A 15318-nucleotide genomic window follows, 5' to 3' on the forward strand; every position below is an offset into this window, starting at 1 on the left:
GATTTGTTTACATTCACACATATTTCCTTAGAAAATTTGCTCCAAAGCAGTTCTGCAATTTAGAACTGTTTCCTTATTTAATGAGATGCAAAAGTGCATTTATAAAAGACATTCACTGTTTAGAAGGCATATATAAATTAAATGTGTTTTGCCTGGAGCATATAAGAGTTCTGAGAATAGCATGTCTGACTTAGGCAAAGAAGTGCCAGATAGAATACAATGTGGGAAAGGGTTATGTCATGCACTTTGGTAGGAAAAATAGAAGCAAGAACAATTTTCTAAATGGGGAGAAAATTCAGGAGTCTGAATGCAAACAAATGTGGGAGTTCAAGTCCAGGATTCTCTCAAGACAAACTTGCAGGTTGAGTCAGTGGTTAAGAAGGCAAATGCATTGTTGGCATTTATTTTGAAATGATTTGAATATAAAAGCAGGATGTACTTCTGAGGCTCTATAAGGTGCTGGTCAGATCACACATAGATTTGGGCCCCATATCTCATGAAAGATATACTGGCCCTGAGTGTGTTCAGAGGGGGTTCATGAGAATGCTCCTACTAATGAAAAACTTAAAATATGAGGAACGTTTGAGGAATCTGAGTCTATACTCGATTGAGTTTTCAAGGATGAGGGAGATCTAATTGAATCTTACAGAATAATGAATGGCCTGGACAGAGTGAATGTTGGGAAGATGTTTCCATTGGTATGAGAGACTAGGATCGAGGACGCAGTCTTAGAGTAAAGGGAAGACCTTTTAGAAGGGAGATAAGGAGAAACTTCTTCAGCCAGAGTGTGGTGAATCTATGGAATTCACTGCCTCAGTCGACTGTGGAGGCCAGGTCATTGAGTGTATTTAAGATGGAGATGGAGAGGTTCCAGATTGTCAAGGGGATCAAGGGTTATGGGCAGAAGGCAGGAGAATGGGGTTGAGAGACCTACCAGCCATGATTGAATAGCAGAGCCATCCCTTTGGGATGAATGGCCTAATTTCTACTCCTATGTCTTATGGTTTTATGGACTTGAACAGAGTCTGAGGGTTGGTTGGGTAATTAGAATCTTAATGGATTTTTAAACATGCAGCTTTGTGCATATTTAATATTTAACATTTCACACTTTATCGTTTAACTTTAAGTTCATCCATCTTGAAGTAGGAATATAGAAGCTATCCACTGAAGAGCAGCTGAAGTTAGTTAATTGAGGAAACTGGAATTAAACTGTCTCTTTCATACCTGTGGATGTACTAATACACTGTATGTAAATACAGGCATCTCAGTGTGACTCAGTCCTTTTTGCATCTTTGAACATTACCTTTGGTCTTCTCAAAATAACATTGGATGAAGAGTTAATGTATAACAAAAACAAAATACTGCAAATGCTGGAAATCTGAAATGAAAACAAAATGCTAGATGTTTTGGGACAACATTAGTAGACAGAGAAACAGAATTAATATTTCAGGTCAAGGACCTTCAGAACTGAAAGGAGATATAAATTAGATAGATTTTTGTACAACTGATTTCTGCAGGTAGAACAAAAAGAAAGGTCAGTAATAGGGTGAGTGGCAGGAGATTCACATGTCAACAATGTTGTGATGCACAAAGAAAATGGTTCCAAGAAGGAAAAATTAGTAAAAAGAAAATGTTCTTGGAAATCAGAACACTGGCTTTATTAGAGCTTAATTTTGAATTCTCCAAGACAAGCCGACTAAATATCCTAAATTAATCTTGTCCCATTTGCCAGCAACTAGCCCAAATCCTTCCAAACCCTTCCAATTCATATGCCCATCCAGGTGCCTTTTAAACATTGTCATTATACCAGGCTCCACCATTGTCTCTTGCAGTTCATTCCATACATACACCAGCCTCTGCATGAAAACGTTTCCCCTTAGGTCATTTTAAATTTTGCTTCACTCACCTTAAATGCATGCCCCCTATGTTTGGATTCCCCATTCCAGGGAAAAGATCTTGTCAATGCATCTTCATGATTTTATAAATCTAAGGTCACCCCTCAGCCTCTGATATTCCACAGAAAACAGCCTCAGTCTATTCAGCCTTTCCCTACAACTCAAATCCTCCAATCTTGTTAGAATTTTATAGGTTTTATTAGATCCCTCCTCAAATCCCTAGTGAATATTGTCCGTAACCAATCCAGTCTCTTCATCAGTCAGTCCTGCCATTCCCAGGAAAACAAGTCTTTACTACATTCCCTCCATAGCCAGAACATCATTCCTCAAATAAGTAGCCCGCAAAACTGTGCATACAATCCTCTAGGCATAATTGATGAGACTATGTAAAGCCTGCATTCATTGGGAGTTGAGAATGTTGTTTGTTATAATGATTAGGAAGAGAATGTAGATGTCCTGATTAGTAAGTTTGCAGATGACAGATTGGGGGAGCTCCAGATAATTAGGATGCAGCAGGATATAGATAGGCTGGAGATTTGGGCAGAGAAACAGCAGATGAGGGTGATTTAGCTGTTTGAATTAGAAACTGGCTTTCCGTAAGAAGGCAACAAGTGGTGGTTGACGGAAAATACTCAGCCTGGAGCCTGGTAACTAGTGATGTGCCACAAGGATCTGATTTGGGATCACTGCTGTTTGTCATCTTTATAAATGACTTGGACGCAGGCATAGGTGGATGCGTTAGTAAGTTTGTAGATGACACTAAAGTTGGTGTGGGGTGGACAGTGTGGAAGAATGTTGCAGTTTGGAAGGGGACTTGGATAAACTGCAGAATGGGGCTGAGAGTTGGCAAATGGAGTTAAATGCAGATAAATGTGAAGTGATGCACTTTGGGAAGATTATCAGGAAGGCAGAATATTGATTCAATGGAAAGATTCTTGGTAGTGTGGATATGCGGAGGGATCTTGGTATCCATGTACATAGATCTCTGAAAGTTACCATCCAGGTTTATAGTGCTGTTAAGAAGGCTTACAGTGTGTTAGGTTTTATTGGTAGAGGAATTGGGTTATGGAGCCGTGATGTCATGTTGCAACTGTACAAACGCTGGTTCAGCCTCACTTGGAGTACTGGTGTATAGTTCTGGTTGCCCCATTACAGGAAGGATGTGGAAGCATTGGAAAAGATGCAGAGGAGACTTACCAGGATGTTGCCTGATCTGGAGGGAAGGTCTCATGAGGAAAGGCTGAGGGACTTGGGTTTGTTCTCATTGGAGAGAAGAGGGCTAAGAGAGGATTTAATGGAGACATACAAGATGATCAGAGGATTAGATAGGGTAGACAGTGAGAGTCTTTTTCCGAAGATGATAATGCAGCTTGTAAGAGGGGGCATAGCTGCAAATTGAGGATGATAGATTTAAGACAGATGTCAGAGGCAGGTTCTTTACTCAGAGAATGGTAAGGGGCGGTATGCCCTACATTTCAATGTAGTTAACTAAGCCACATTAGGGGCAATTAAACAGTCCTTAGATAAGCATATGGATGATGGTGGGATAGTGTAGGGTGATGGGCTTAGATTAGTTGACAGGTCATCGCAACATCGAGGGCCGAAGGGCCTGTTCCACGCTATATTGTTCTATGTTCTATGTTCTTGGTTCTATTTAGCCGAGTGGCGATTGTGAATGACAAGAAGCATGAACAACTGTGATCACAAGCAAAAGCAGGAAAAAGCAAGATTAAGGCCAGTACAAACAAAAGAAAGAAAGAAATTCATGGGAACTGTGTTTGCTGTCTGAAACTGTTGAACTCAGTGGTGATTGCAGAAGGTAGAGAGCCTAATTGAAAGATGAAATACTGTTTCTCAAGTTTCTGTTAAGCTTCATTGAAACACTGCCACACACTGTATGGAGAAGTTTGCATGAGAAAAGGACTTAAATTGGAATTATAATATTGTTCCACTCCAGCCATGATTTTGTGCCCATTAAAATTAATAGGGCACTGAAGTGGAACTTCAATCTCGTCATGATTATCACCAGGAGAAATGTAAAGCAGGTCAGGTGTACAATGATGCAGGTTGAGAGAACTGCACACTAGGTCACTGTAAACCAGCTTTTATTTCCTGATGGAAATATTTTTCTGGGACTGCCCTATGTGACCAACAATGCCCATCTGCAATCTCCTCCACTTCCCGTACCTCCACCCTCGAACCCCACCCCTCCAACTGCAACAAGGATAGACCCCGCCACGGTTTTCACCTTTCACTCCACTAATCCCAAGATATAGCACATCGTCTTCTGCCATCTCTGCCACCAACAGATAGACTCCAACACCAAGGATATATTTCCCTCCCCATTCCTATCTGTGTTCCACAGAGACCATTCCCTCCATGACTCCCTTGGAGGGCCTCCCACCAGTCCTCTCTCCACCCCCAGCACCATCCCTTGCCATCACAGGAGATATAAAGCCTGCACCCACACCTCCCCGCTCTCCTCTGTACGACGTCCCAAAAGATCTTTTCACATCTGGTAGAGATTTTCCTGCTCATCTACTGTGTCTCAATGTGTTCTCCTGTATATCAGGGAGACAGAATGTCAATTCGTGGAGCTTCTCAGGCAACATCTCTGGGACACACACTAAACAAACCCACTACCCTGTGGGTGACCATTTCAACTCCCCCCTCCCACTCCTCCAAAGACATGCAAATCCTGGGCCTCTTCACTGCCAAACCCAATCCACACGCCAACTGCAGGAAGAACACCTCATCTTCCATCTTGGGAGCCAAAACGTTAGAAGTAAAAGGGACCTGGTCCTGCAGTCAGCATTTAGGAAATTAGGTGGAAAATTAGCAACTAAGGTGTTCGAGTTGGGTGGACAAAATCAGAAGTCACATGACACCAGTTTATAGTCCAACAGGTTTATTTGAAATCACAAGCTTTCGGAATGCCTGTCAAGTTCACCTGACGAAGGAGCTCCGAAAGCTTCTGATTTCAAATAAATCTGTTGGACTATAACCAGGTTTCATGTGACTTCTGACCTTGTCCTCAAAGGTAGTCATTTCTGGATTGCTCCGATAACCATATGCAGGTGAGCAGAGAACAGGAGCAATGGAAGGAGATGGTGGTATAATGGTAATGTCACTAGATGCATAACTTTGAGGAGAATAAAAAAAACTATGGATGCAGAAATCCAGACGCAAAACCAGAAATTGCTGAAATATCAGCAGGTCTGGCAGCATCCATGAGAGAACGCAGAGTTAATGCTTCGGGTCCAGTCACCCTTCTTCAGAACTGATTGTAACAAGGAGAAGGTTGGTATGTAAGATGGAGTGGAGGGAAGGGGGAGGAGTAGATGGTGTATGGAAATGAAGCCCAGAGGGAGAGAACACAATTGGACAGACAATGGAATGGATGAAGGATTGGGGCAGCACGGTAGGTCAGTGCTTAGCACTGCTGCCTTACAGCACTAGGGACTTGAGTTCAATTCCAGCCTCGGGCGACTGTCTGTGTGGAGTTTGCACATTCTACCCGTATTGTGCGGGTTTCCTCCAGTTTCCTCCCACAATCCAAAGATGTATAGGTTAGGTGAATTGGCCATGCTAAATTGCCCATAGTATTAGGTACATTAGTCAGAGGAAAATGTATGGGAATGGGTCTAGGTGGGTTAATCTTTGGAGGGTCAATGTGGACTTGTTGGGCCAAAGGGCATGTTCCCAGACTGTAAGGAATCTAATCTAAATGTCAGCCTGGAGGAATGAATAGTTGCTAACGGAGACCACTAGTGGCTGACGATGAGTTTTTTGTGGTAGTAGCCCATGTGATGACAAGGCCTGGTGTGTAGGGGCTAAGGTAAGGACATGGGAGAAAGTGCTTGAGCCCTAAAATTATTGAACTCAATATTGAGTCCCAAAGGCTGCAGAGTTACCAAATGGAAAATTAGGTGTTGTTCTTCCAGCTTGTGCTGAGCTTCACTGGAGCAGTGCAGTAAGTCCAAGACAGAGATGTTGGCCAGAGAACACAATGTGTTGAAGTGGCAAGCAACTGGAAGTTCAGGGTCATTTTTTGCAGACAGAACATAGGTCGGCAAAGTGGTCACCCTATCTGTGTTTCATCTCCCCAGTGGCGAGGGGACCACATTATGAATGGTGAATACATTAGATTAGATTCAATGAAGTGTGGGTAAATTGTGCTTCATGTGAAAGGTGTGTCTCTGGTCTTGGATAGTGAGGAAGGAGTAAGTATGTGTGCAGGAGTTACACCTTCTGCAGTTGTAGGGACAAGTACTATGATGCTGTGGGCAGGGATCTATGTTGGGAGAGAATAAGGAGTGGGCCAGGGTGTTCCGGAGGGAATGGTCTCTGCAGAATGCTGACGAGGGACAGGAGTGGAATAGGTGTTGAATGGTGGCATCCTGCTGGAGGTGGTGGAAATGGCAGCTAATGATCCTTTTGGATGTGGATGCTGGTGGGATGGTAAGTGAGGACTAGGGAGACCCTTTCGTTGTTGTGGGAAGGAAGATAAGAGTGAAGGCCAAAGTGCAGGAGATGGGTTGAACATGACTGAGGACCCTGTCAACCATAGTGCTGAGGAATCCTCAGTTGAATAAGAAGGTGGATGTTTTGGAGGCCCCCGTGTAGAGGCTGGCATCATTAAAACAGACGTTATGGAAATGGAGGATCTGGGATAGAGTCTTTATAGGAAACAGGATGTGAGGATATGTAGAATAAAGTGAGGATTGCAGATACTGGAGATCAGAGTCAAAACTTGTGGTGCTAGAAAAGCACAGCAGGTCAGACAGCATCCAAGAAGAAAGGAAGGGAAAAGTTAGAGGTGGATGAGGCGAAGGTGAGAGGAGGCTGGAAATTGGAAGTGAAATAGATGGGTTTTTCCAATTCTGGATGAGAAGGGAACAGCACTGATGTACTGGAGAAAGAATGGGAGTGTCCAGGGTGGAACTGGAACAAGGTATATCCCATGTTCTACACAATCTAGAGGCCTAAGTTCAGGTTCTGGTGATATGGATTCAAACCACACCACAGAAACTGGGGTAATTTGACTTTAATTAATAAATCTTGCATTTTAAGGCTAATTTAATTAATCTCACTATCACTGACTTTCTCAACACAGAGGTTCTCTCATTTTAAGGACTCCAGTGATGCAGTAATTTTCTACTTCTGGATCAGAAAGTCTAGGTTTAAGTCCCATTTGCTCCAGGCCGGTGCAGGCACATATCTGAACAGCTTGATTAGGAATATCTACAGCAAGTGAATTTGTGGCTAGAGAGAATGTGTAGGAAGGAGAGTTTTCAATTCTTGACGTATTAGAATTGGTTCTTGGGGAGGTGGTGGTCCCTACAGGCTGGACAGGTTGCACCTAAATGGCTGGTATCAGTTTACCTTGTGTGGTGATAAACTAGTGCTATTTGAGAGAATATAAACCAGTTTGACATGGGTGTGGGAACAGAAAGGTAGTACTCAAGAGTGATACAAAGAATATTGGGAAAGACAGGTACATTAGAAAATAGTAAGGTATTGTATGGGTTCAGAATAAGAGGGAAATAAATAAGATCTAAACTAAGATGTCAATGCATGTATGTGAATGCGTAGAATATGGCAAACGAGCTTGATTAATTGTAAAAGCTGACAGTTCATGACGAAGCTTTGTGCTGGGAGAAACAGAAATATATCTGTGTCAGCAATTAAAATGTCTGAGGTAAAAATATTTCCTATGATTTACTGAATCAAACAAGAAAGCAGTAGATGGATAATGATGAGGAATTAGCTCACTGCAGTGGAAATGGAAGTGTGGCAGAGATATTTGGCTCCAGAGTCCATCAGCTGGAGAAGGTGGTGCACTGGAAAGACATAAGTCAGGCTTCTTCCCATTTACCATTCTCTAATGTCTTAATAAAGAAGCTGGTGTAAAGTATGTGTGCATAGACATCAGATTGGATTGGCTTGGCTTTACTCTGATGTCCCTTGCAAATGACTTGTCCAGGTTCAAACATTAACAAATAATCATTCACAGTGGGCAAGTTGATGTTGTAATCTTCCTAATTCAACACTCAGGTGAAAAAACTCCCTGATATGACTGTCATTAAAGTGTATTTGCAATACATGCCAACAGTATTTTGGCGTGTAATCAAACCTTACGTGTCCTCTGGTGAGTTGTTAGCTAAGTTTGCTTCATAATTTGTGATTGGCTAATTTTATTTATAATGCATATTCATAATTTATAATGCATATTCATAATTTATAATGCATATTTATAATTTTATTTCTAATGTGGCCAACTTAAGGACTGTATGCAAATAGAACATAGAACATAGAAAAATAAAGCGCAGTACAGGCCCTTTGGCCCTCGATGTTACACTGACCCAAGCCCACCTACTTACACTAACCCACTATCCTCCATATGCCTATCCAAAGCCTATTTAAATGCCTATAAAGAGGGAGAGTCCACCACTGCTACTGGCAGGGCATTCCATGAACTCACGACTCACTGAGTAAAGAATCTACCCCTAACATTTGTCCTATACCTACCTCCCCTTAATTTAAAGCTATGCCCCCTCATAATAGCTGACTCCATACGTGGAAAAAGGTTCTCATTGTCAACCCTATCTAAACCCCTAATCATCTTGTACACCTCTATCAAGTCACCCCTAAACCTTCTTTTCTCCAATGAAAACAGCCCCAAGTGCCTCAGCCTTTCCTCATACGATTAGATTAGACTTACAGTGTGGAAACAGGCCCTTCGGCCCAACAAGTCCACACCGACCCGCCGAAGCGCAATCCACCCATACCCCTACATTTACCCCTTACCTAACACTATGGGCAATTTAGCTCGGCCAATTCACCTGACCCGCACATCTTTGTGACTGTGGGAGGAAACCGGAGCACCCGGAGGAAACCCACGCAGACACGGGGAGAACGTGCAAACTCCACACAGTCAGTCGCCTGAGTCGGGAATTGAACCCGGGTCTACAGGCGCTGTGAGGCAGCAGTGCTAACCACTGTGCCACCGTGCCGCCCATCTTCCTACAATACCAGGCAACATCCTGGTAAACCTCCTCTGCACCCGTTCCAGTGCCTCCACATCCTTCCTATAGTATGGTGACCAAAACTGCACACAATACTCCAGATGCGGCCGCACCAGAGTCTTATACAACTGCAACATGACCTCAGGACTCCGGAACTCAATTCCTCTACCAATAAAAGCCAGTACGCCATATGTCTTCTTCACGGCACTATTTACCTGGGTGGCAACTTGCAGAGATTTGTGTACATGGACACCAAGATCCCTCTGCTCATCCACACTACCAAGTATCCTACCATTAGCCCAGTACCCCATCTTCTTGTTACTCTTACCAAAGTGAATCACTTCACACTTACCTACATTGAACTCCATTTGCCACCTTTCTGCCCAGCTCTGCAGCTTATCTATATCCCGCTGTAACCTGCCATATCCTTCCTCACTGTCAACAACTCCGACTTTCGTATCATCCGCAAACTTGCTCACCCAACCTTCTAGCCCCTCCTCCAGGTCATTTAAAAAAATGACAGAGCAACGCTCCCAAAACAGATCCTTGCGGAACACCACTAGTAACTGCACTCCAAGATGAACCTTTGCCATTAACTACTACCCTCTGTCTTCTTCCAGCCAGCCAATTCCTAATCCAAACCTCTAACGCACCCTCAATGCCACACCTCTGTATTTTTTGCTGTAGCCTACCATGGCGAACCTCATCAAATGCCTTACTAAAATCCATATACACCACATCTACTGCTTTACCCTCGTCCACCTCCTTAGTCACCTTCTCAAAGAATTCAATAAGGTCTGTGAGGCACGACCTGCCCTTCACAAAACCATGCTGACTATCCTTGATCACATTATTCCTATCCAGATATTCATAAATCCCATCCCTTACAATTCTCTCTAAGACTTTGCCCACAACAGGAGTGAGACTGACAGGCCTCTCGTTACTAGGGTTATCCCTACTCCCCTTCTTGAACAAGGAAACCACATTTGCTATCCTCCAGTCTTCTGGCACTATTCCTGTAAATAACGAGGACATAAAAATCAAGGCCAATGGCTCTGCAATCTCCTCCCTTGCTTCCCAGAGAATCCTAGGATAAATGCCATCAGGCCCAGGGGACTTATCTATTTTCACCTTTTCCAGCATTTTCAACACCTCTTTCCTACATACCTCAAAGCCATCCATTCTAATTAATTGTGACTCAATATTCACATTGGCAACAATGTTCTGTTCCTGAGTGAATACTGATGAAAAGTATTCATTCAGTGTCTCCCCAGTCTCTTCAGCCTCCACGCACAACTTCCCACTACTATCCTTGACTGGACCTATTCCTACCCCAGTCATTCTTTTATTCTGACATACCTATAGAAAGCCTTTGGGTTTTCCCTAATCCTACCAACCAAAGACTTTTCATGTCCCCTCCTTGCTGTTCTTAGCTCTCTCTTTAGATCCTTCCTGGCTACCTTATAACTCTCAATCGCCCCAATTGAACCTTCACACCTCATCTTTACATAGGCCACCCTCTTCCTTTTAACAAGGGATTCCAATACCTTATTAAACCACGGCTCCCTCACATGACCCTTTCCTCCCTGCCTGACAGGTACATACTTATCAAGGACACTCAATAGTTGCTCCTTGAACAAGCTCCACATATCGATTGTGCCCTTCCCATGAAGTCTACTTTTCCAAGCCACGCATCCTAAGTCATGCCTCGCCTCATCATAATTTCCCTGCCCCCAAATGGCTCAAATATTCTTGAATATGACAGGAGGATAAAGTTAATATCCATAGACTTGAGAGCAATATACTATTGGCTTGAAGTGGTTGTGCCAAATTGTATGTCTTTGTGCTGTATATTTTATTTTTGTCTGGGACTGGTATCCGTTATTACTTCAATGTATCATATTTCATTCATCTGTTTTCCTCAGTATACCTTTGCCAATATTCACTGTGATTCTTATAAAAATGTGATAAATCAATCAAACCTGTGCTGCACTCAAGAAAAAGGTAACTCCTGCACCTTGATTGAACAGCTCAGTTCAGGGTTTCAACATTTAATCAACACAGGAATTTCTCGCTCCAACATTTTCAAAACCAATGTACTCTCAACCTCTTCTTTCACAGCTGTACCTTGCCACACTTTCAAATACATTCCTTCTTTCACAGTTCTGCCCCTCCCTTTTTCACAGCCATGTCCCCACACTCTACAACAACCAACACCCTCCCATCCACCCCCCACCCCACCCCACCACCAAAACCACCACCAGTGCTACAGGGCATGACGTTTTCAAACTTCAAAATGCGTGGCTTCACAGTGGGAAAATATTTGGGTTAGACAATTGAAATTTTGAAAGTGCGGTTGTAAGTTAATTGGCATAGATTTTTCTCCCAGGGATTTATACAAAAGAATGTAGAGTTGGAGGGATTGAGTGATGAGTTATGCAGGCCTACTTGATCAGGAAAGCCTTTTTCCAGAATGGATACAATGGGACTAGAAAGATTTGAGATGGCAAAGTGGAAGTGTGACAGAGAATATGTGTTGGGAGTTTACATGTAGGGAGGGAATTAGGGAGGAACTGTGCAGCGAACTCAAAGGAGAGAGAACATGACGAGTAGTAATGGAAGATGAAATGACTAAAAATAAAAAAAATGTTAGTGCAGAGGCTGAGAAGTAAAAGCAATAGAGGTATCTTGATGGGAACATTTTAATTATATTTCTGTGAGAAGTACAGAAAATGATTTTGAAAGAGAAATGAAAAGGATGGAATGGGAAGAGATATTCAATGAATGTTGGAAGTACTAATGTTTTAATAGGTGCTCACAATAGCTAAGACTTAGTTACAATACAGTTGCCTTAGTGTCATCTATCACCTGCACCCTTTCTCAATCATCTCTACCCAGTCTGTCAATTGGGCGCATGTGACTCTTTTTACAAAGGACTGTGTGTCCTAGTGTTACAGTCAAGTTCCTGAAGGAGTATTTCTAATTAATAATCCAGTTTAGTGGCATAACTATTTCAATCCTAATGTTACAGTTGTAAAGTTGGTAATATTTTGGGCCTCTGTCTTTAAGTTAAGCAAAATGTAACAGTTCTGACTTTTCCCTGACAGCCAGCCTAGTGGATTAGTTGTTGGAGATTACAGGACAGCCTGAAATGTTTTACCGGGAAGAAATTACAAGATGTTAACACCTGGAGACAACAGCATCAGCTTGTGTGCTAATAGTGTATAGACTGTGAGTGTCCGAAGTCCCGAAAAAAGTTCAGCTCAGCCTTCTGTTGATAAAGGAAAAGAGTATTTGAGGATCCGAATCTCAAACCAGTCATTGTATAATGGTCAGCAAGGATCCCTGCAGTGCTATGTCCTTTAGAGACTTGAACAACATCCAAAGCCACCTCAACGGACTGGAAAAGTATCATCAATGGTGTCTTCACAAGATCCTCCAAATCCAGTGGCAAGAAAGGTACTTCAGCAGCAGCAGTAACCTCTCCCAAGTCAACTTGTCCAGCATTGTGGCAATAGTCATATCAAACCAATTCTGCTGTCTAGGTCATGTACTGGCACCAGATTCCCAAAGTAACTACTCCATCAGTCATGGCAGGAGACTCCCAGAAGGTCAGCATAAATGCTTTAGGAATGTCCTCAAAGCATCCTTGAGGTACTCAAAATTATGCGGCAACTCATGGGAGGCCCTGTTCTGTGACCAATCAATAAAGAGACAGCTCATTTGAGAAGGCACTGTGCATATCAAGAAAATTTGTCAGGATGATGCAGAGGCAAAGTCGAGATGTCAGCAGGAGCACACAGACCCCAAACCTTTCACTTTCTAATTTGTTAAGTACTACCTGCTCCACATGTGCCAGTCTGCAGATCACACATCGGATGTATTAGTCATTTCAGAATCCATAACATTGGAGTGGAAACACATCATCCTCAATATTGAAGGACAGCCTAAGAAGAATAACAAAAGTCTTGAGAATATTAGATTGTAAGTACTTGCACTTTAAATGTCCATTTACCTCCAAGATAAAAGAAATTTGGAATTCCAAAGATAATCCATCAGACTGGATTCACAGCCCATGCGATACTTGATCTCACAGCAATGATCTTCAAGATTGGATGGGAATAGAGGAAACTGTTGTGACTTCTGGTTACAGGCTTTCCTAAACTATTACAGTACTGTTAGTCTGCCAGAGTTAGTGTGTGTGACAGAGAAAGATAGAGAGTAGCAAGAGGCCAGAAGTGTTTAGGTTCACCTTGCTACAAATTCATGGTCAGAGTGAAATGACCAGATTTCTGAGATAAAATGAAACAGATAAATTTGCTTGTGCTATAGGGAAGATCTCCAGTAATACTTTAATCCTGAAGTATAGTTTTGGGGTTAAACATTACCAGAATCAGAAAAAAAAAACAGAAATTAAACTCTCGAGAACTAAGAATCACTTTGGATTAATTTGATGAGAATTGAATGTACTTAAGGGACAATACAATAAACATCCATGAAATATATTTTTCTTGATTGTGCTAAAAATAAGAAGTGTGGTGAGAATGAGGTCTATTCTGTTCTATAATTTAAAGTATAAGTTGCCTGTAAGACAGTGCTGAGTCATTAGTGTTTTTAGTCTTTTGTTACAGTAAACACCCTAAAATGTAACATGTCATCCTTTTAGCTTTTAACTGCTTCTTCAAATTAAATTTTAAAAGCTACACATTTATAAAGAGAGCATAACAATCTTGATTGTAAAATGTAATTTCATAACTTTGGTGGCTATCTATGTTGAAATAAGGGAAAATTAACAAATCCATTGTATTGATTCCATTATTGTTAAGTTTATCTGGAGCAGTTCGACAGTAATAAAAAAAACTAATATGCAGCCTGCAGAAATGTTTGGGGGTATGGTTAAATATGAAAAAATGTGAGCTACTGACATTTATAACTGGAGGAAGGTGTTCATGTGAAAATTGACTAGGATTAACTTTATTATACTTTCTGCTATAAGAACATGTCAGTGAACTTTCCAAATTATTAATTTATGGTATTCCTGGTGCCATAGCTGTACTAAAATTGGCTACAAAAATAGCTGCTTCTGGTACACAGGTCTTCCATCGTGTGATCAGACATAGTTAGGCCATAGCTTTTGCTATGTTCTGTGGTATTCAATCATTTTCAATATAATGCGGGTTAACACAAACTGACTGTGCTTTGCCATCAATGATGCAGGATCATCTGTTTGGCACTTTTTCCCTGAAGATAATAAGGAGAAAGCAGTTTGCTTCGCCTTGTTTGGCTTGAGATAGGCCCTATCCAACACATGATGGCAGTTAACTGAGGAATGTGCTTCTGTGAATATTATAATGTTAAGCTGTTGTTTGAATAGATCTCCCAAACTGGAAAAAAATGCTGCCAGGAAGATTTGTCTGAATTGACTGGGCTAAAAAGGCTAAAATGTCCAGATTCAATGTCAAATGCCCTAATGTTCTCACTCTTGTTATCTCTGTAACCTCTTGCAGCTTTATGTTTATTTACAAAACCTTTGCTCTCCAATTCTGGTTATTGTTTCTAATTAATTTGATTCATTGTAAATGTCTGAACCCTAAATACCTGGGCCTTAAACTTTGGGAAAACCTCCCTTAAATTCTTTGCACCTGTCCTCTTGAGTGGTCCATTAAAACTGCCTCCTTGACCTCCTTTGGTCATCTGCATTAATATGCCTCACTGTTGTTTGCTGTCAAATGTTTTCTAATTTTCCTGTGAAATACCTTTAGGATTTTCTTTTGCATTTAAAGATGCTATAATAATCCAAGTTATTGTCATTGTTGAAGCAGGGATTTTTTTATGGTACTCTGATACAATGTGATAATTTCCTTTCCTGATTTTTGTTTTTGAAATAAAGTTTTAAAATTTATATTGCAAATCAACCCAGATCCTAAAGATGAATTGGTATTATTTTTGAGTTACCAATATCAGTCAGCAAGTCAGTAAATCTAATGCCCAATCAGCATCAAATAAATTATTTTTCTTTCAGCTGGGTCTAACCATCTTTCCAATCTAAACACAAATATCATCACAGACATTTTTCTGATGGGAGGCTCAGTTGTTTATTTTGTTTGAATGTTGCATCCTCAATTGAACTTTAGATCTTGATATCGGGTCAGTGTTGGATATGACATAATGAAGGCAGAAATATGGAAAACAAATAAAGTCCACTAACAGCCCTGCTTTGAGGCATTTTATCGATGAATTGAGATGAAACCTAAGTCTTTTTGAGAAGATAAAACCAATCTAAAGTGCAGCAATAGTGGGAAAAAAGATTCAACCAAATAAAGCTGTTAAATTAAACAATGTTAGACACAACAACTTATCTAGCTACCAGAACCGATATCTACTCTTATTGAACA

The sequence above is a fragment of the Hemiscyllium ocellatum genome, chromosome 5 (assembly GCF_020745735.1).
Source record: "Hemiscyllium ocellatum isolate sHemOce1 chromosome 5, sHemOce1.pat.X.cur, whole genome shotgun sequence".
Lineage (NCBI taxonomy): Eukaryota > Metazoa > Chordata > Chondrichthyes > Orectolobiformes > Hemiscylliidae > Hemiscyllium > Hemiscyllium ocellatum.